Source organism: Bos javanicus, chromosome 1 (genome assembly GCF_032452875.1).
Source record: "Bos javanicus breed banteng chromosome 1, ARS-OSU_banteng_1.0, whole genome shotgun sequence".
Lineage (NCBI taxonomy): Eukaryota > Metazoa > Chordata > Mammalia > Artiodactyla > Bovidae > Bos > Bos javanicus.
The window spans coordinates 101,570,882-101,594,605 of record NC_083868.1 but is presented as its reverse complement, the minus strand read 5'-3'; the positions used below and the strand labels follow the sequence as shown (position 1 = coordinate 101,594,605).

The following is a 23,724-nucleotide window of genomic DNA, read 5'->3' as shown; positions in this document are numbered from 1 at the left end:
AGCTTTTTCACTCTCCTCTTTCACTTTTATCAAGAGGCTCTTTAGTTCCTCTTCACTTTCTGCCATAAGGTTGGTGTCATCTGCATATCTGTGGTTATTGATATTTCTCCTGGCAATCTTGATTACAGCTTGTGCTTCATCCAGCCTGGCATTTCACATGATGTACTCTGCATATAAGGTAAAGAAGCATGGTGACGATATTCAGCCTTGACGTACTCCTTTCCCTATTTGGAACCAGTCTGTTGTTTCATGTCCAGTTCTAACTGTTGCCTCTTGATTTGCATACAGATTTCTCAGGAGGCAGGTCAGGTGGTCTGGTATTCCCATCTCTTTCAGAATTCTCCACAGTTTGTTGTGATTCATACAGTCAAAGGCTTTGGCATAGTTAATAAAGCAGATGTAGATGTTTTTCTGGAACTCTTGCTTTTTCAATGATCCATTGGATGTTGGCTATTTGATCTCTGGCTCCTCTACCTTTTCTAAATCCAGCTTGAATGTCTGGAAGTTCACAGTTCACGTGCTGTTGAAGCCTCAGTTGGAGAATTTTAAGGATTACTTTACTAGCGTGTGAGATGAGTGCAATTGTGTGGTAGTGTAAACATTCTTTGGTTTTGCCTTTCTTTGGGATTGGAATGAAAACTGCCATTTTCTAATCCTGTGGCCACTGCTGAGTTTTCCAAATATGCTGGCATATCGAGTGCAACACTTTCACAACATCATCTTTTAGGATTCGAAATAGCTCAACTGGAATTCTATCACCTCCACTAGCTTTGTTCATAGTGATGCTTTCTAAGGCCCACTTGACTTCACATTCCAGGATGTCTGGCTCTAGGTGAGTGATCACAGCATTGTATTATTTGGGTCATGGAGATCTTTTTTGTATAGTTCTTCTGTGTATTGCTGCCACCTCTTCTTAATATCTTCTGCTTCTCTTAGGTCCATACCATTTCTGTCCTTTATTGTGCCCATGTTTACATGAAATGTTCCCTTGGTATCTCTAATTTTCTTGAAGAGATCTGTGGTCTTTCCCTTTCTATTGTTTTCCTCTATTTCTTTGCATTTATCACTGTGGAAGGCTAAATGACTTGCTAAATGACATGTTAAAAATAGTACATCATTATATCATAGATGTTCATGGAATTTTCTCAGTTCTAGCTCCTCACAAATCTAAACTCACAAAGAAAATATGAAGGCGTTAAAGATCCATTAATTTAAATAATAGAGTGAAGAAAACTGATATTGCCTTAGAGTGCCTTAGAGATATTGGTCAATAACTCCTTATTAACTGTCTACATTATCATTTCTTTATTTTAGCACTTACTTCTTATACTTTGGTCTCGTAATTACTTTCTACTCTGGACCCTTGTGTTATTTTCTGGCAAGCAAACTGATCTAGTAAAGATTCAACATAGTTCATTGACACGTAAAGATTTTTACTAAATCTTTATTAATACTGAATTTCAAAGGTTAAAACAATTTTTCAGTGGTTTTCAAAATATGACTCTGATGTGCTTTGCTTCATGTTTATGCTGATTGAGTTTATTTAACTCCTTCTATCTTCAGATTCACCGTTAGAATTCAAATTAGAATATTTCTTGATCATTATTTCTTCAAATATTTTTTCTTCCACCTTCAGGTCTGATTCCCTCTGTGCTCCATTCTATTACTATGTTTACAAGTGCACTGATCTTTCTTCTGTGGCATCTAATCTGCTGTTCATATCATCCAGTGTACTGTTTATTTCAAATATTGTTTAGCAACTCTAAAAGTTTTACAGTCTTCAGTCTTAAATTTTTGCTCTTTTTTGCTATCTTCTAGTTCTCTCCTCCTCATGTTCATAGTTTTGTTTTATTCTGAGCATTTGGGACATATACATTAGCTATTTTAATACAATGTCATCTTTGCCATTTCTGCATCTCTTTCGATTCATTTTCCTGCTGGTTATAGATCCTATTTTTCCTGCTTATTTGCATATGTAGTAATTTTGTATTGAATCTTAGAAATTATGATATTTATGTTGGGTGAATAGATTTTATTTCTTTAATAAGCTTGGAGGTTTCTTTAGCATGTATGTAAGCTGCTTAAAAGAAATTTGATCCCTTGGGGATGGCTATTAAGCCTTGTGAAGGCAACTTCAGAGAAATCTTTAGTCTATAGTTGATTTGGCTCAACTTCTGAAGTTGTGTACTATCCCCAAGGCCTCGTAAAGTATTTAACTTTGTGTTTCTGCTTTTGGTATTTTTGAGCTCTAGGATTTGTTTAGCTTCATGGAATGTTTCCCTATTCATGTACAGATAAATAATAAGATAAATATTCAAGAAGACCTCGCTATAGTTCTCTGAACCTCTGTCTCTGCGCTATCTTCTCCCCAGTATTTTTTCCATCATGTTGATCTTTCTCTACCTCCTTCCACCTGACTCTGGCTCTTCAGCTGATTGAGATTACTCAGCTTTGTTTGGCTTCTCTTTCCCTGCACCATAGCTCAGAAAACTGGCTTCAGAAAGTAACGTATATCAAGCAGAAGTCTTACTTATTTGTCTTCTTTCTCTCAAGAATCACAGTCCTATTCTGGCTGTTTTCTAATGTCTGAAACCTGTTGAAGTATATATAGTTTTTTAGCTGTTTATAGCAGCAGGGTCACTCTAAGAGTAGTGTTTTATGGCCAGAAGTATAAATACCCTTGAATTCATTAATTTTTTTTCCTATTTCTTTCCCTGAAAAGGGCCCATAAAGAATGATGCATCATCAATACAAGTATATCCAGATCTATGTTTTAAAATACTATTAGTAACTGAAATGAAACAAAACTCCTTATGGCTGATTTCCAACTTCCCATTGACTGATTATAGATGTGGTACAGGGAAAGGAAGAGATGAACCTGGAAATTCTTGTTACACGAGAAAGTAAAAGCATACTAAAAAAAAAATGATGAATGTATATCAAAATTTTAAAAGTATCTGAACAGCTCATATATCAAACAACTCAAGAATTCCAGTGAAATATAGATGGGTCAATGTTTCAGGAGTAAAAGTCTTCCTCAAAATATGGAGCTACATTTGTATAGGAAAAACTGAGTAAATGTAGATTCACCCTGCATGTGGGCATGCTATGTCACTTCTCATATCCAACTCTTTGCAATCCTGTGGACTGTTGCCTGCCAGGCTCCTCTGTTCATGGGGTTCTCCAGGCAAGAATGCTGGACTATGTTGTCATGCCCTCTTCCAGGGGATCTTCCAGACCCAGGGATCAAGCTGTGTCTTTTATGCCTATTGCATTGGCTGGTGGGTTCTTTACCACTAGGAATACCTGGGAAGCCCATGCTGCTGCTGCTGCTGCTAAGTTGCTTCACTCATGTCCGACTCTGTGCAACCCCATAGACAGCAGCCCACCAGACTCCGCCATCCCTGGGATTCTCCAGGCAAGAACACTGGAGTGGGTTGCCATTTCCTTCTCCAATGCATCAAAGTGAAAAGTGAAAGTGAAGTCGCTCAGTCATGTCCGACTCTTCACGACCCCATGGACTGGGGCCTACCAGGCTCCTCCATCCATGAGATTTTCCAGGCAAGAGTACTGGAGTGGGTTGCCATTGCCTTAGCCCAAGTCAAAAAAAAATTTATATATGTATCTGTATAATCCCTTAGCCAGATTCAGCTTCATTGCTCAGAGTTAAGTGTGCTCTGAAACAATTTTATTAACTTGCCTCAAACATAGTATAAAAAAGGATAACAAAGACACAGTCCTATCTCCTGACCATTCTTCAAAAGAAACAAAACAATAAAAACAAGCAAAAAAGAAAGCAACCAAGTAACAAAACCAGCATAGGGTAGCCAGGTAATGTGAAATAGTGTCATGATTAAACATAACTTTTAAAGAAACAAAAAACAGAAATAAATTACTTGCAAGGCAGAAAGTCAGGAAGCCCATAGATTCACCCTAATAAAGCCTAAAACAAGAGCCTTCACAAGATAGAGAGATTCACCAATAATGTAACTGCCAGGTAGAGAAAATTCAATATTCTTCTGATGAAGGTAACAAAATCAAGATTTTCTTCAATATATCATCAACAGTGTTTTTCAGTTCAGTTCAGTTACTCAGTCGTGTCTGACTCTTTGCAACCCCATGAATCGCAGCACGCCAGGCCTCCCTGTCCATCACCAACTCCCGGAGTTCACTCAGACTCACGTCCATCGAGTCAGTGATGCCATCCAGCCATCTCATCCTCTGTCGTCCCCTTCTCCTCCTGCCCCCAATCCCTCCCAGCATCAGGGTCTTTTCCCATGAGTCAACTCTTCTCATGAGGTGGCCAAAGTACTGGAGTTTCAGCTTTAGCATCAATCCTTCCAAAGAAATCCCAGGGCTGATCTCCTTCAGAATAGTGTTTTACATAGAGTTAAAACTTTTTTGATATATGAAGAGGCAAGAAAATTAAATTTATAATCAAAGTAGAAAGCAAGTGGATAGAAAAAGATACTCAGATGGTGCATTTGTTTGAATTAGCAGCCAAATACATCAAAATTACTGTTGGGGATATGTTAAATAATTTATAGCCAAAGATGAATCGAATGTTAAAGAGGTAAGGAGTTTCAGAACAGATTGAAATCTCTCTTAAAAGTACCAAATATAAATCTTAGAACTAAAACGATAGAATATTTGAAATAAAATTATCGGAGGGGAATAATGACAATATAGAGAAAGAATATGTACTTGAAGATCAGTAAATAGAAACTAATCTAATCTGAAGCACAGATATAGAAAGGAAGCTTGAAAAAATAGAGCCACAGAGACTTAGGTGGTGATAGTAACAAACAGTCTAAATACAAACCTAAACTTACGAACCTTCTTGAAGTTGTGAGCATGCATCTTGTTCCAGCAAGGAACCAGAACCTGTGCCATCAGTGTCAGGCACAAGCGAAATTGCAGATTGTCCTCCATTTCCTATTGCTGACAATCTTTTAGCTCTACCTTAGCACACCACCTCTCCCTCTTCCAGTCAGTAACTCTTCTTGCCTATTCACTGGATGCCAGCTCTTGTACTATACTACTGTGCTTTTCGAGGTACCATAGTGTAAGATTAAAAATGCTTTCTTTATTTTTTTATGTTTATTTTTGTGTATTATTTGTGTGAAAAGTATTACAAACCTTATTACGGTGCAATACTATAGCCAATAGTGGGGTACCTAGACTAATTTTGTTGGACTTAACCAACAAATTGAACTTACAAATGTCCTCTTAGAACAGAACTGTTTGTATGCAGGGAACCTACTATACATGTAATTGATGTCCGAGCAAGAGAAGTAAAAATTGGAAAGAAAAAATATTAACACAAAATAAAATTTTTAAGCTTTTAAAAACATCAGTCCAAGGAGCCAAGAAGAAAGAAATCCCAAGCAGGATAAATACAATAAAAACTACACCAGGTCTCAGCCTGGTGAAAATACTACTAATGATATATAAAGCAAATATCTCAAAAGCACCCAGTAAGAAAGAGAGAAGGGAGGTAGAAAAAAGAAAAAAGGGAGAGAAAGAAAGAGAACAAGCAATGTATACAGTAGAAGATGAACAGGACAGCTGGTGGAAGAGAGATAGCAATGAAATGGTATCTTTAAAGTGCTTAAAAAAATAAAGTACATTTGCCTGGAATGGTATATACAGTGAAGATATTCTTCAAAAAAGAAGGTAAAATAAAGAAAACAAGACTTAAGGAAAACAAAACTTAAGAGAATCGGGAACTAACAGAGCAGGGTTGCAAGGGTCATCACAGGAAGTGGATCCAACAGAAGAAAATGAGACTGAAAATAATTATTGCCTTGTGTGAATTAATTAGATATTAATTCCAGCGAGATGAAAAGTTAAGGGAGCATATTGTCATCTCTATATTAACCAGTAGAAAACTAATTGAAACAGTGAAAAACAAAATTCTGCATAGGAGGTAGAGTGGAATAGTAAAAACAATCTATTACTATATCATTAATTTAACAGAAAGTAAGGGAGGAGAGATGGAAACTAGGGGGTTGAGGGTTCCTGGCACCATCTTATCCCTCCTTGACCTTTCTGGCCTCTTGCCAGGAAACTATGAAAGAAATAAATGGCATTCTGCACAAATTGAGGCAGAAGATCAAAATCTGAGTAATAGGTGGGTTGACTTTTGATAAAGTGCAAGAGAAGCTGGAAAATGATGTGGTTAAAAAAGATATGATTATGTGTTTTCAGGAAATGGCTTGGTGGCATACAAAGATGGGTAATTCTAATACAAACAGAATATTCAAGGTCACCTGGGTGAGGCCCTAATCCAAGATTTAATCAATTGTCTGAGCTACATTGCAGAAATGAATCTCCTGAAGAAAAGGGGTATTTTTAATGAAATTCTAAATGAGATGTGAATGTGTCCTCTATTGAAAGAAGCTGCAGCCCCAAAGAACACACGGAATTCTTTGTACACTACTAATGAAGAAAAGTTAAGACAAAAAAGATGTAGCAGATCTGGAGAAAGAGTTTGCAAATAAAAACCTCATATTTTATGTTAGGATGCCAGATCAGCTTTCATGTCTTTCCTGATAGCTAGAACAAGAGATGTTTCCTGGGATGTGCAGAAAATCATGATTATAAGACTGTTTCTCTCTTTGGAGACATAACCATGGCAAGTAGGAAATACCATGAGATAGTCACAGATCTGAGAACCACAGGCCACACCAAGTCTGTGCCTGAGGACACATGCTAGATCCTTAAAGAGTTCTTGTCCTAATGATCCTTTTCCCCATGGGAAGACAAGGAAGCTGACAGGGTCATTCAGTGGCTAAAACTGAGGTTTCCTCTTATGCTCATGCGCCCCAGTCCAGGCCAGGCTCTCCACAGGGTCAGTCATTTCATGAGTCCTGACAGTGGTATCCCCAGTCAGCCAGGAGAACACTCTCTACCCTGAAACACATGATGCCCTCCATCTCCAAGGCAAGACAAGAGAAGAAAAGACTTGTCAAGAATGGAGCAAAGGAATAACCTCTATCCTTCTAGAGGGAGAAAGAAGAAATATGCCTGTACCCTCCCTCTTCATAGGCCATACGATAAATGTAACTGATGTTTATGTTTGGACATTGTACATCAATAACAGAAAGGGGGATGTGAGATGAGAAGGAAAGGACAGGACACTTAAAACAATCTAAGCCTTGGACAAAAGTGTAAAAGCACTTTTTAAAATGGAACATCCTCCTGAGTGTCAGCTAGATGAGGCTTTGAAACTGAGACCACTCTGATCACAGAGGTAGTATTAAGCTCAAGACTGCATGCAGTCTTTGTTTTTTGATCCTGCACCCTGTTTGTGAGATGTAGACCTCAGCATGGACTGCTGACAGAGGACCCACCAAGTGACCACTGACCCCAACTAGTCTGCACTCAGCTCTCCTAGAAGGTGGATCAGTTCTATATTCACCACACCTTGAATAGCCCATCTGGATCTCGGTAACCATGGGGATGGGAGGAAATCCAAACCAACAACCTCTGCTAGAGAACTGGCACCAGCAGAATGGTCTTTCCCTTGGATGTACATTCTGGTCCCAGGTCTGAAGAAACTACCCTGGGGTGTTAAATTTCACCAAAAGTGTCTTCTTATTGGACCTGGCTGGCTTCCCAATATCATTATTCACCTCTGGTTTCTCAGATAAGAGTCTGGATAATCCACAGCAATAGGAACTGCAATTCACCTCACTGAAGATTTTTTAATAAAAGGTGTTCATCCAGGCCCTTGTTGCTGTTGTTGTTCAGTTCCTAAGCTGTGTCTGACTCTTTGCAACCCTGGGGATTGCAACACACCAGGCATCCCTGTCCTTCACTATCTCCTGGAGTTTGCTCAAACTCAAGTTCATTGAGTTCATTGATGGTATCCAACCATCTCATCCTCTGTCACCCCCTTCTCCTCTTGCCCTCAATCTCTCCCAGCATCAGGGTCTTTTCCAGTGAGTTGGCTCTTCACATCAGGTGGCTAAAGTTTTGGAGCTTCAGCTTCAGCAGGCCCTCACTAGATTTTGCCTTAAGGGGTGAGAGATGCTGTGATTGGAACCCTCTCTCTTCCCTTCCACATTCTACAAGTTCTTGGTGAAAATGGAAGGCCATACAAGGTCCCAGTCTAGAATACAGCTGAAGAGAACACCCAAGGTCATTGTTCACACATCAATTTTCAGTATTTGGAACAACTGAGACCCACAAACTATCTACAAATAGGTACTGAGGGCCAGCCTCAGTCCTTAGAGTGGACTCTCCTGGGGATCACCTACCTGAATCCTGGTCTGGGGGAGCCTGTGCTCTGCATCTTCTGCCTCCCAGGCCCCAGTCAGTTGCTTTATCATGGATTTGCGACTCAGTCTTCTCTTAGCTTGTATTGAGTTGGGGGAAAGAAAGAAGACACATTGACCTGTGTAGTCTGCCTGGCTCAACCACTCTGTTTGCTCTACATGGGATTGTTGTTTCTCAGTGATTCCTAGGCACAATCATCCAGAGGCAACTTTTCTCATAGAATTTATGAGAATTTGCAGTGACCCTTCAAAATTAAAAAAAGTGAAATGAAAAGCAGCAAACTAAAGGCAGTGATGGCTAAACAGTAGACAAAGGACAGATGACAAAAAATAGGGAAAATAGTAAAAAGGTACAATTGAACCCCCAAATATCACTAATTATACAAAATATAAGTGTACTTAGTGCTCTTATTAAGAGCCAAAGATTGACAAATTGGATAAATAAGCAAAATTCTGTCTATATACAGTATGTGTGTCTGCGTTCTCAGTCATGTCTGACTGTTTATGACCCTATGAACTGTAGCCCACCAGGTTCTTCTGTCTATGGAATTTTCCAGGCAAGAATACTGGAGTGGATTGCTGTTTTCTCCTCCAGGGGATCTTCCCAAACCAGGGATTGAAAGCAGGTCTCCTGCATTGGCATGCAGATTCTTTACCACTGAGCCACCTGCAAAGACTTCATATGCAGTATACATGAGATGAATTTTAAACATAGGAAAGTTGAAAGTGAAAGCATCAGAAAAGATATACTATGTAAGCACAATAAAATAAACTGACATGACCATACTTATATCAGATAAAGTAGATGTCAGGACACAGGGTATTTCCAGGTATAATGAATATTTATAATTGTAAGAGAATCAATTTAACAAAAGGATCTAAAAATATTAAATGGTTTGTACCTAATAACAGAGCTCAGCAAATCATAAGTAATAACTGTTGGAGCTAAGAGAGAAATAGACAAATCCATCATTATTATTGGGCATACAGTAGGATTTTATTTACATACACAAAACACTAATTTAATTTGAGGCAAATCTCAGTAATGGTTGATCTTGGTGAACGCTTGATTGTAAAGGGGCAAATTATATTTTCTCAGGGTAATGAGATACCTTTTTTCCTTGACTGGGATGGTGGTTACACAGGAGTACACATTTGTCAAACTTCTCAAACTATACACCTGTGGTTTTTACTGCATGCAAATTCTTTTTCAAAAAAAACTTCAAATCAGTGCCCAGTATTTACCATAATACCCCTTTTTCACTTACCACATTTAATATTGGATTTTCTACACATTTAAATGTATTATTTCTCCTTTTGGAAATAATACATATTTCCAATACATATTTCTAATACATAGAGTCCTGCTTGAGTTATTTTGGGGGCTTCCCTCATAGGTAAGCTGGAGAAGAATCTGCCTGCAATGCAGGAGACCCTGGTTTGATTACTGGGTTGGGAAGATACCCTGGAGAAGGGAACGGCTACCCAATCCAGTATTCTGCCCTGGAGAATGCCATGGACAGAGAAGCCTGGCAGGCTATAGTCCATGGGGTCACAAACAGTTTGACACTACTAAGCTTTCACTTTCACTTGTGTTATTTATTTATTTTTGCAACTTTGCAGCACTTTTCCCAATTTGAATAATCAATAAATACCAAGTGAGCAAATAAAAATGAACTCTGAATTTTGAATCCAGCATTGTAGATAGGATTAAGTTTATTCTGTATTGCAGAGCAATGCCAAGTGATGCTAAATTTGGCACACTGCTTATTTTTGTATGGCCCTCAAGCTAGGAATGGGTTTTCCATTGTAACTGGATCAAAAGAAGAAAATATAAGTGAAAAAATGATATGAAATTCAATGTTAGAAAGCAGAAATGAAGTTTTATTATAACATGGAAAGGTAAAAAGATGAGAAAAGATATACCATACAAACACTGAGGGTGATAAAACTGATATGGTACTAGCATCATGTAAAGGAGGCTTTGAGGGTAGAGGAATTTCCAAATATAACTGAGGCAAATTCATGAAGATGAAATAGACATTCTTAACTGGGCTGATATAGAGCTCAGGAATCTGAATTGTCTTCCCTGATAGCTCAGCTGTAAAGAATCCGACTGCCAATGCTGTTTGATCCCTGGGTTGGGAAGATCCCCTGGAGAAGGGGATGGCAACCTGCTCCAGTATTCTTGCCTGGAAAATCCCATGGACAGATAAGCCTGGAAGGCTATAGTCCTTGAAGTCACAAAGAGTTGTACGCGATTTATGACTAAACATCAACAATGACAACAACAAATCTGAAATTGTACCACACCCTCTGTAAAAAAAAAAAAAATCTGCTGTAGAGTAATTGGAATGACAAAACAATTCTTAGTCATAAGCCATGCAAATAATTAGCTATTTCATAAGATACAAAGTAACAGATGGGGGTCACACAGATTTAGTGAGAGGAGTGCAAGTGATTATGTAGGCTACAGAAGATACAATTTGGAAGGCTATGAGATAAGGAGATAACTGGTTTCTGCCTACACAGTTTCAGCAGCTTTGCAAAAATGAGATTTATAAATACCTTATAAATTAAAGAAATTAACTACAGCACCACTAAACTGAAAGTACCACCTACACTACTTGCACAGTTTTCTATTAATAGTGACTGAAGCATTAGCTGCCAAGGCCTTGGAATAAATTATTATGAAATTAGAGCTTGCAGAGATGAGTTATTGCCTCTCATATGCACATTACTTGTAGCAAGAAAATACCATATTTGGAGTCAATCTCTTGGAGTGTCCAAAAGCTACATTTAGTTACAATGACATAAGAGCTCAGACATACAGCCTTCTATGTTTCATAGAAATGGGGTGGAGAAGATAAAATGGATAGTAATTTAAATGAAGATGAGATGGTTCTTTAATACTTCTCAATTCTTTTGCTCTCTCAGCTACTTCTAAGGGGTACAAGAAGGAATTCCTTGTTTTAAAAGAAACTCGTCATTCTATCATGTCATTTATTAAGGAGGCAATAAATTCAGTATTAATTACATGTAAGATTATAGTTAGAAATGTTGAGTTCCACATTTAATAAATTGTCATATAACTGCAATGTGGGTGTAAAGGAGTTTCCTGATCAAAATTGTCTACCTATAGTTAATATGATAATTATAACTCTTACTGGCAAATAACAAGCTTGTTGTAAATCATTTAATCAAAAAGAAAAAAATATTAGCAGAATAGAATATAAGGGTAACTTACAGGTCACCAAGGGCCTCATATGTCCAAACCTCAGAAAAAGAACTGGAACCACCAAAATGACTGTCATTAGAGCTTTCTTGTCATTAGTCACTTGGACTGTTTCCTGGTTCAGTCTTGCTGCTGAAACAACCTCTTCTCATGCTGAAAAAGGTATATAAATATATACCTCAACAACAATAACAAAAAAGCATTGTAAATAAATATTGAACTCTGATTAATAATGTGCATGTTAAGGTTTTTGTGAGGCTGTACTGTGTCTGTAACTTTGCTTGAAATGCATCAAAAAATAATATACATGAATCAATGGTTAGAGGGATGTGTAGATGGATATGGACAAACAGATATGTGATAAGACAAATAGAGTGAAATATTAATTTCTGCACTGATATAGTACATATATGTATTTTAACAGAAAAATTCTTCCAACTTTTTCGTGTGTTTGAAAATTATCTCAATGAAATACTTGGAAAAAATAAAAACCAAATCAAACAGAACTTGCTCACATTAAGCATGCATTCTCAGTTAGTATTTCTATGCACTTGAGAGTCTAGAAGAATCTCTATTCCTAGTATACTTCAGATAGTATTTTACATTGCTTTAAATTCATTTACCTTTCAACTTCTAAGTTCAATATGCACCTTTCTCACTGATTGCAATGGATCATCTCAAACATTGCCTGAAGTTTTTAATTTCATAATGAATAGCTATCCATTTTTAAATACAAAAGAGCAAAATCTGAAAATATAAATTACGTATATTCTTACTACTCAGAGATACTTGGTGTGTGTTCTTTAGAATTTGCTTTAATAAATGCCCTTTTAAAAGTGAGTGAGTAAAGCAAATAGATGGGAAGCACATATTATCTTTGTCATCTAACAGATTTGGCCAGAAACCCTGCTTCTTAAAATTCAAATTTATCATTTCCCACCTGAACCGTATCATGACAAATATTGTTTTTATCCTTCAGATTTCTCATTGACCTATCCCATGGGTATTTTATGTTCTATTGATTTTCTCAGCTAGTACAGTCTTCTACATGTACTTCATAATACAGTATTATCGGATTGTACTGTCTCAATAGCTTAGGGACTGAGATGTTTATCAAGAACTGCATAATAGGCACCACTATGAATTGTGCCACAAAATAATATAAAGGAAGTAAAACTATTTTAGAGAATATTAAACAGGTTATTTTGTTTAATGGTTAAAATGGGTAACTACTCTAAGCCCCAGTTATAGACCTTTAACAGATTCAAGAGAAGCAAAATAAGATGCTTGTAGCACTTCATCCAGGGCACATCACATGCTCAGTGTATATAAGTGTGAATTGATATTAGTATGTAACTTTAAATTTGCATATTATTCACATATTCACAGACCAAAATATGCTAAACATGTCTGTACTTAAAAGAGGTTTCAATATTTTTCCATAGATATTTTTTGCATTATTGATATTTTTAGTAAGACTGTTCCCATAATGCAGCCCAACTTCAGCTTAGACAAGATCTACTATCACAAAGTCTGAATTTTTTGAGTCTCAGCCATTGAGATTTTGTTATTTAAGAATCTAAGATAGTGAACTTCACTAAATGTTTTAGATTCTTTGGGAAGACATCATTCTTTTATCTCTATACTGGACTATGACTCTGCTACTTCATCTGTGTGTTTTTGTTGTCGTTGTTCTTTAGTCACTAAGTCGTGTCCTGCTCTTTTGAGACGCCATGGACTATAGCGTGCCAGGCTCCTCTGTCCATGAGAATTCCCAGGCAAGAATACTGGAGTGAGTTGCCATGTCCTGCCCTAGGAGATCTTCCTGATCCAGGGATGGAACACCCATCTCCTGCACTGTCAGGCTGATTCTTTGCCACAGAGCCACCAGGCAAGTCCATATTTGTGTGTCTGTGTTAGTCGCTCAGTCGTATTCCACTCTTTCGTGACCCCGTGGACTGGGGCCTGCCAGGCTCCTCTGTCCATGGAACTCTCCAGGCAAGAATACTGGAGTGGGCTGCCATTCCCTTCTCCAGGGGATCTTGTTGACCCAGGAATTGAACACGAGTCTCCTGCATTGCAGGCAGATTCTTTACCATCTGAGCCACCAGGTGTGTGATGTAAGGTATGTAACACATAAAGTAAAAGCTTTGTTCCTCAAATGATACAATATTATTTATTTTTGCCTTTCAAATTGAAGTTTTTCCATTTGCCACAAAATAGCCATTACTAATCTCTTCCAATCATTTGTATAATTCTCACTTTCCATCAATGTTCACTATATTTTTTCAATCAAAAAGAATAAATGATCTATTAGTTTTGCTGTCCTCCATATCTAATGGAATTTCCCTTCCAACTCACCTCATATGAGTCAACTGACATGTGGCAAATAACCATCCTCACAGATGGATTGGTAATGGCAATCACATAATTGCTGAGTTTTGCAACACAGGTGCTTGGATTGGCTCTGCTTGCCTGCCAGCAATCTACAGATTTTTGGCTGTGCCCCCACAGTTGTAAAAAGCAGCAGAGGGAGAGCACATACTCATTCAGCTGGCACTCATCCTTTTCTGCACTGGGGCCCAAAGTTGAGCCAGACTCACTGCTTTCATTGCCTCTCAGCCCCTGAATCACTGTCAGATTCTTGACTCAAATCTGTGACTTGCAAGGAAACCATTTTGGTTTAATTACAAATGCACAAATTTAATATGAAAATAATGTGTTCCTTCATGTAATATTTACTACCAACGAAGGAGTAGGAATTGAGAAACTTGAAAATAGTATTTTTCTTCCTAGTACAGAAGAGAATGTTTCTTCAATAATAATAAAACTGTTTAAGATGAGGTTTTCTTTAATAAAAAAAGGATCTTATATCTGCTATTAGTTTTTAAATTAAACCTTTGATGCTCCAAACATACGTACATACTTGAAGATGTATGTAGAGAGAGGGATTGCTATTTAGATATGTGCTGTGCTTAGTTGCTCAGTCATGTCTGACTATTTGAGATCTCATGGACAGTGGCCCACCCGGACCCTCTGTCCATGGGGATTCTCCAGGCAAGAATACTGGAGTGGGTTGCCACACCCTCCTCCAGGGGATCTTCCCAACCTAGGGATTGTACTCAGGTCTTCCACACTGCAGGCAGATGCTTTACTGTCTGAGCCACCATGGAAGTCCAAAAATACTAGAGTTAGATATGTGGGTGGGTCTAAAATATTGTGAGCTATTTTTCAGCATTAAGTGTGTAAGAAAATTTGTCTGGAGTGAGAATTTATGCACTGGGCAAGTTTCCAGGAATCTTAATATGAATTAGAGATAGATTCACCATTGAGGAACTCATAGTAGAGCTGATGGAAATGCCAATGTGATCCCTTCTCCTAAAAGGTCCAAATAAAATGAAGTGATAGTATTGGAGGGGAGGCAGTGTGCCTGATGAGGATCAAGGAAAACAATAGAAAGAAATTGACATATACTTGAGATTTATAAGATGTGTAATACTTCATAAGGAAAGTATCTGGATGTAGGTAGTTTGGACAAAGAAATATGGAACAGTAGGTTTGTTTTGGAAAGTGGAATTTACATATGTTTGTTAGGATCAACTAGAGATGTGGTTGGAGAGATTGTCTTGGATCAAAAATGAAGCTCTGCTACAAGTATTTTCTCATTTTCCTTATTACGGCTTCTTATATCCACCCCTCATTTAAAAGAGGACATTTATTTTCCAAATACATGGGGTTTTTAAAATATGTTTGATGTTGATCTCTCATTTTGATATTAATTTTTCATTTAAATGCTTTCTTCTCTACAATCACATTCTGTGTTTCTTCAGTCTTTTAACTTTATTTAGGCTTTAAAAAGCTAAATCAAGGATCTCTCTTGGTAAATGTCACATTGAGTTTGAAAATATGTGGGTTATTTTCAAATATCTTTCGATACTGATTTCTAATTCCACAGTGATAAGAGAACAGACTGCATGATATTGGTACTTTTAAATCATGAAAAATTTGCACCTTGTTTTATATCCCTGGATATGTTTTAGAGTCTCCTAGTTTATAGTCTATGGGAACTTAAATGGAATTTATATTCTACTGTTGTGTGAAAATTGTATAAAGCTTAATTATGTTGAATTGGTTCATAGTGCTTTTCAGGTCCACTGTATCCTTCTATTTTTCTATTTATGTTATTAATTTTTGAGAGTTTGATATTGAAACTCCAATGAAAAATCTTAATTTATATACTTAAAAATATTTGTAATATATAGTGGAACTATATGTAACTTTGTTCTGTATTTTTCAAGTCTCCTGTAAATATGTTATCATACCTTCCCCTAATTTAAAAAATGAAAAGAAAAATTTGTTTAAAATGAAGATCTAATAATTTTTCCTAAGGAGTATGGGACTTACTAAGCATAGGCAATATGAATTGTGTATCCTATTTGAGGGAACACTTGATTTACACCTTCAGCTAATGAACTTGTTCCACTTCCTGAGTTTCCTGATCTCAGCTGCCCCACCTCACTGCACCACAACACACTGAGTTAATCAAATCAAAAATTTTGGAGTCATTCTCAAGTCTTTCTTTCATTCATACCCCATACTCAATCCACTAAAAAGCTGTGATGATTTCACCTTCCAAGCATATTCCAAATTCAAACCTTTCAAGCTTTTATCTGCACTATTTTAATAGCTTCTTTATTGGTCTCCCTGCTTTGCTTGGACCACCTATCCTAAGAATCTTTGCCACAGAGATGTCAGAGTGACCTTTCAATTTCTAAATTGGATCATGTCATTCCCTCACTTATTAACCTTCTAATAACTCTCTATTGAATTTATAATAAAATGCAAAATCCTAGAGCTCTTATGATTCAACTTTATCTCCTATGGCTCATGCTATTCTTTCTAATTCTAGTCTTTTCCTCAAACACACAAAGCTTATTTTCACCTTGGGGTCTTTGCACTAATATAGAATGTTCTTCCTCAGACATCTATGTAATGTTCTCATTCTTGTCATTTTCATCTCAGATTTACAACATGGACTTGGGGGACCATTTGCGACCATATCCCAGGCATATACTATCACTGGTTCTCAAATAAGACCTTCTGAGTAGTTGGAAATGTAAATAAGGAACTTGCAACAGAATGTAAATTAATGCACTGCTTTCTTGAGAAACTTTTGCTATGTAGCAAAAAAATGTCAACTATAGCATTTTATATGTAAGTGTCATAATTGCTTTTTTCAGAAACTACAGAAACCAGTATGGTGAACAGTCTAAGGAAAATTGCCTTTATCTTGATCAGAAAACAGACATGATATATGAAAAAGAACATACCTGGGCATGGAATTGTGACTTTATGCCTTTTGTTAACCTCCTCTTGTACCTTATCAACAGACAAAGAGACAAAGGGAATGTGTATGGGTAATATGAAGATCCAACGAAATTCTGTGTGGGTGTGGTTGGTACTCAAATCTAAGGGCTTATTCTCCTTTATCGTATAAGAAGACAAAATGGTCTGGGTTTGGGGCAAGTCCTCATATCATCTGTTCAAAAAACCCGGGGTATATTAATATATACATTTAATACTGATTGAAGCAAACAGTAAGTACTCATTTTAACAGTTAATTGTGGAAATTAAGAACTGTAAATTGTATTTTCTTTTAAAGAGTTATATTGACTATTTTTTTTTCCTGTAAAAGAATCAATGCCTTGGTTGAAATCCCAGAGTTCCACACCACAGAGAATGGGAGAGCCATTTTGGCCTGGAAATGTTAAGGGCAGATGTTCCAGTTATCCATAGACATTGGAGGACATTAGTAAATCTCTTTGCCAAACATAGAATTTTGAATAGCACTGCTTTCATGGATCTTCCAGGATGAACTGGCAGCAAAATACCAGTTTAAGTAGTTGAAAGTATTCACGTTGGATGGAATTATTTAGCATCATCTATTGTATTGTAGAACAATGCCTGTCAAAAACAATTGTATGGGTATTCAGTTCTTATTGTTGTTATTGTATAATTTTTCCTTGCAAATAATTAAACAGGTTTGCCTGCCTTTTTACAATTACATGTTATTATTTGTTTTGAATAGGTGATATATGCCCATGCTACAGAGTATAAAAGGCACTTAAAGACAGAACATGAGCAATAACTCTTAGTCTGACATTTCTATCACAGGCCATCTAGTTCCTTCCCCAGAGGTATTCACTGCTATAGTTTTAAAACATGTTTTCAGAGAGCATCTGTAGCATAGGTACCAAACATAATGTTTTTAAATAGAAATCATAGCTCATCTTTAATATTATTCACATTATTTTCTTTCAAATTTGGTGGGAAAAAAAATCATGGCGATCTTTCCTTATCAGCTCATAAGGAATTAGTTACCTCATCCAATAGCTACACGGTATTCTATCTTCTGAATAAACCAAATTAGCTTTAACACCTCCCTATTAGTGGACATTTATGTATCATTCTAACAAAGAAGTTTTTTAAAGTCTTGGAGAAGTCCTAAGATTTTGTACTCCTCTAACATATTTTCCACCCTGAGAAATAGTGCCGTTTTTCAATTCACAGACGAAAAGTTGTATTTAACATCCTTTTTTCCCTGAGTTATATCATCAATTCCTTTTTGATCTATTTCAGTTTTCACTCTTAGCAAGCTGATTGTGTTGTATATTCTTTTGTAATCTCTTCTATTCTCCTTTTACTCCTGCTTTTATTTTATTTTCAATACTGTCATATCATTGGTGTCTTCTCAAACAGGATCATTTTCTTTTATGATGTTCTTAGTGTAAGCATCATACCTGAGAGTTTATTTTTTTCCTCCTTTTGTTTTGTCCTTTGCTAACTCTTAATCTGTTACCTATCATTTCTTTCCTGAATTCTTTTATCTGTGCTTTGAATTATTGAATCTATAATTACTTGTTTTTTTTTTTAATGGTAATATATTTGCTTACAGTTTTTATCTGTTCCATGAATTTTTTTTTCCAAATTAGGTCATTATTTCCTTCATTCATTATTGACAAATATTATTATATTTAAAATACATTTTGATATTTAATTACGGCACCTACAATCTCTTAGCTTTGTGGTCCCCACTTGTTCATCTTGAGTGCTACGTTAAACCAATAAAAGGAAGAAGCATTTGGTGAATTTACTATACCTGAGTCCTGAGTTGATTTATTCCAACTCCGAGTTAGCAGCACAATGCCTCTTGACTTTTAATTGAAAATATCTCAGTGAAAAATGAAAGGAGTCTTCAAATGCTGCTGCATATTATAGAAGGTATATCTGACAGTTTTTGAGCTTCTATTACAAGCAAATAAAATTATTGATGGAAGTGCTACTCAAAAAGAAAACTGTAGTACTCTGATCCAGTTAAAATAATTTTCTAGTTCTTATGACTATTATTTGATACATTTTCAGTTGTCTTTTGTACAGAACAATTAATACCCAATATTGTGATCATCAGTTGATATCACTATAGCAGAGTTACTTGTTCTTGTGTGATATATCTCTTTGAGTTTCTAATGAAATATTTCTGACATACTGATTTACTGACAGATTTTAAGGATAAAGTTTTTTTTCTTCTTCTTCTTTTTCTAGCTTATGAATTTCTGCACAGATGTCACTCATAATTCCAGCCCTTTTACGGGCTTTCCTGGTGGCTCAAATGGTAAAGAATCTCTGCCAGCAATTCGGGAGATCTAGGTTCACTCCATGCTTTGGGAAGATCCCCTGGAAAAGGGAATAGCTGTCCTCTCCAGTATTCTTGGCTGGAGAATCCCATCCATAGAGGAGCCTGGCAAGCTACAGTTCGTGGGGTCACAAAGAGTCGGACATGCTGAACACAATTAACACTCACTATACACCTTTACTCTTTTAGGATCTTAAAAAACTTTAAAAATACAGGTCAACAGAATTTAGGCTCTTAACATTTTAATTAATCATATTTCTCACACTGACGACTGAGCCAGACAAAGACCAAACGGACCTCTAAAGGTGAATTCTGGTGTTTCCCATTACCAAGCAAAGTTGAAAAATATGTGAAATAAAGCCAACAAGAAAAATGAAAAAATAGGACACTGCTAAGTTGCTATCACACTTATCTTGGAGTAGAATTCAAGAAATATCCCTTCTGTGGCACGGCCCTCCACTAGAATTACTTCTTAGATGGTGCCAGATATTGGATTTCCTCACTGATAAATGAAAATAATATTAACTATAAAGTCTCCTTTTCCTTTGCCTGTGTCTGAAGGAATAGACCAGGAATCCCCACCTACTTCTGTCAAAATTTATTTCAATATTTATATCACATAGTATTATATTAGACCTATGAAAAGATGACTCATTTGAAAGGAATAACTATATCTAAATCTATACTGCTTTTGAAATTCTGCTAGTGCAAAAATAAAGGAAATTTTTAGAATATTTATGAATATATAAAAATTATCTTTAAAGATTAAAGGAATTTTTACACTTATTAAATCATAACAATGGATGATGAGAGAAAAATTTTAAATAAGTAAAAATATATGAGATGCAAACATTGTAACAGTTAATAATAATTGTGGTAATAAAAATAATGGATCAGTTATAGAAGACAAATCTTGGAGGAGGCACAAACACTTAGAAATTTTCCCAAATTATAGTATTTCTAAGGAAAAGAATAAAGTAAGATTAAAATGAAGCTAAAGTGAGACAGATTCAGGTAATATGACCTGTGTATAGTAGGACTACAGGTGGTGAGAATGAAGGAGCCAGACCAGAAATAACAAATAGATACACATAAGAACTTTCACCAAATTAAGATACATATTAACTTGCAGCTTGAAAATATCTTTGAAAATCTAGGGAAAGTAACGTTAGATAAACAATACTTAGGTTCATCTTGGTGAAATTTAATCTCATGTATTAGTTTCTTATGGCTACCATAATACACTAACACAAACTTGATGATTTAAACTATGGAAATTAATTTTTTCACAGTTCTGGAGGTTAGAAATTTGATATTGGTTTCATTGTGTCAAAACCAAGTAGTTGGCAGAGCCACACTTCCTTCCATAAGTGCCAAGGAAGAATTTGTTCTTTGTCTCTTCTACTTCTGGTGGGTGCTGGCATTCCGTGGCTTGTGGCTGTGTCACTCAGAACTCTGCCTCTGTGGTATTGCCTTCTCTTCTGTGTGTCAAGTCTCCCTCTGCGTCTCTCTTGTAAGAATACACGTGATTGCATTTATTGCTCACCTAGATAATACAATATTACCTGCCTCTCTCAAGGTCTTCAACTTGACCACTTCTACAAAATTATTTTATGAAATATAAGGCCACCTTTACAAATCTCAGGAATTAGGAAGTGGCTGTCATTTGGGGGGTCCATTATTTAGCCTATGAATTAGATGTATGCTTGCATGCACATGCAAGTCTTGCAAAATACACAAAGAGAAGGAAGATACAGATTATAAGCATTAAAATAAGAATCTAGTTGCTCATAGACTTTCATTTTGTAGAGAATTCTATGGAGTTGAGTAAAATATATTTAAATGGTGATATTATAAATTGAACCAAATATTCATTTATTTTTGAGGACACCAAAAGATTTTCTCATCTATAAAAAGTCTTGGTTTACTTCTCCTGAAGAAAAAAATTTGTTGAACTACAGATGAATGGGAGATGAATCAAGGTTAGAAACTTAAGGATAGGGAAAGGTCTGGTAATAAGCAGAGAACTTTATAAAATTGACAGGTTTGAACATCAAATTAAGTCTCAGTGCTGGAGTGCTGACTTGGCTCAGTTCATAGTTGCACTGAGTTTCTAGGTAATCTTGAGTTCCATGGCTTTATATACCATCTTTATGCTGGAAACAATTTTATTCATATCTCTAACCTAGAAATCTCCCCTCTACTCTCCTTCAGTGAGGTGTTTTCTCTTTTTCTTTCTTAGATACCTCATAAGCATCTGAAAGCCAGCATACCCTGAAATGAACTGTTGTTTCTCTATTTAGACCTGTAGGACCTACAACTTGCCCTGTCTCAGAATATGATAAATTCATTCTACCAGTTACTTAAGCAGAAAATCTTATATTTATTGTTTACTCCCCTCTGTCTTTTGGTGAATCCTTTTGGCTATTGCTTACAAATATTATAAATATATCTCTTACTTCTCAGTAGCTACTAACTACAAGCCATTCTTTTCTCTTACCTGGATAATTAAACAGCTTCCTTTATGCCCACTCTTGCCTTTTTATAGTTTAGCCTGTAAAGAATGAGAGTGCTCCTTCTTAAAAAAAAGCATGATCATGATTGTGTTACTCAATCTGCTCAATGCCCTGTGATGACTTGCCATCTGCCTTTCTCTTCAGTTCCCACCTCATTTCCTATCACCCTCCCTTATTTCTTCCAGCAGCTTAGACCTCTTACCTGCTCCCTAAACACAGTATGTGAGGAGATCTCCATAGGACCTTCTCATTTGTTCCCTCTGCCTGAACTTTAATGGGACGATGTCCCCAAATATTCTAATACTCCATTTCTGTAGATGGGATCCAAGACAGACTTACTTTACTGAAAATGACATGACTTGGAGTGATAATGTAATATGATAAATAAAATATTTTTCATTAAGACATTAGCATATAATAGTTGGAATATTTTTTATCCTGAGGTATAGTGACAGTCAAAAAGAGATTGAACAGATGATTGAAAGACATCCTAGAAAAAGTTTTTTCAGGCATTGAAAAATATGCATTAAAGGGTAGAATTCTGTACAGCAGTGTCAACCACTGATCAAGAACCATGGGTGCTCTGGAATTTAAGGCATTTTTTGTAGACTTCAATCTACTCTAAGTAAATTGCTGCCTCTCAGGACTGAGAGGTGACTCACCTGAGAACTGTAACTCCAGGTGAGCTGAGAAGAAGGACATGGTATTCACTCTCTGTCTTTGAAGACTTCAATAATCTTATAAGAAAGAACTAGTGTTCTGTTCTTCTTCTCACTTAATATTTTGCACATGACTTCAAAGAGAAAACTCCAAGGGAGATTATTAAAATTTTATCTTTCATGGTTATGTGAAATGTTAATTCACTTACCAAAGAGAATATTATACACACATTTGGTTTAAAATTGAAATGCCACAGCAGATGTTAGGATTTGAGCTTTTACTCACTTATTACCTTGCACAAAGATAGTAACTTCAAAATTAGCATATTACAATGTTGTAAAACAATGATAGCACATTTCAACTAAAGAAAATTGGTGGAATGTCTTTAAAGGCAGTGGAGGGAGGCAGAGTCCTCTTGGATTAAAATGTTGTTTTGTGCCTGAGGCTATAGACTAAAGACTCATTTCCATTGATGCAGTGAAAAACAGAAACTAAACTAAGTTTTGCTCTTCCTGAAACTCCTGTCTTTCTGGAAACTGTCTTTAGCAAAAATAAAATTACACACAGTGTCTTCAAAGGGGTCCTTGCAAGTATGATTCTTGAAGTTTGTTATTCTGCATGATACCTTTTTTCTTGGAAAATATTATTTTTCATCCCAAAGGCCTAACAGTATAATGAAAATTTGCATTAAAAATATATACACAGTCCTTTATGTCACCTGTGATTCCTAGACCACAACACAAGAATCTGTATTTTCTGCATTCATGGAAAAGAAAAAAAAAAAAAAGATGAGAATGAAGAAGAAAAAACAAAGTCCACATGCAAATGAGTGAATTCATTTGTCCTCAGCCATTCTATGAGGAGAAGAATATAACCAAGAAAACTTAAATTTGATGTCAAGAAGAAAAAAGAATCTATCATGAAACATTAAGAAATGCTAAAAACAAAAAATGCCAAAATATCAAGATTAACATAAGAATGAAAATTATCATATGTGACTAAAGTCTAAAAGATATCAGAAAAAGTTTACTAAAAAGTATATAGTCAAAACCTCATAAGTTAAAGTTTTACTCCCCTCTTCAATAGGGAATCACCCTTTCTGAAGAATATCTGCTGCAAGAAAATACTTGTATTTTCTAATATGGTAGTAGAATATGAATATAGATGTGAATGTGCCCTAGGCACTTTAAGAAGTGTTGAATTTTAGTTTAGGCTGTGAAAGTAAATACTGCACTGAACAAAGTTTAACAGTCAATAAAGACTTCATTCAAGGTTATTACAATTGGGGAATTAAGATTGCTGGGAGAAATATCAATAACCTCAGATATGCAGATAACA

The 23,724-nt window shown here is 36.1% G+C and overlaps 1 pseudogene; it reads left to right on the top strand.

Annotated features, from left to right (window-relative positions):
- The first annotated feature begins 5,940 nt into the window (after positions 1-5,940).
- On the top strand, positions 5,941-6,779 carry LOC133254638 (phosphomannomutase 2-like; annotated as a pseudogene).
- Positions 6,780-23,724: the final 16,945 nt, after the last annotated feature.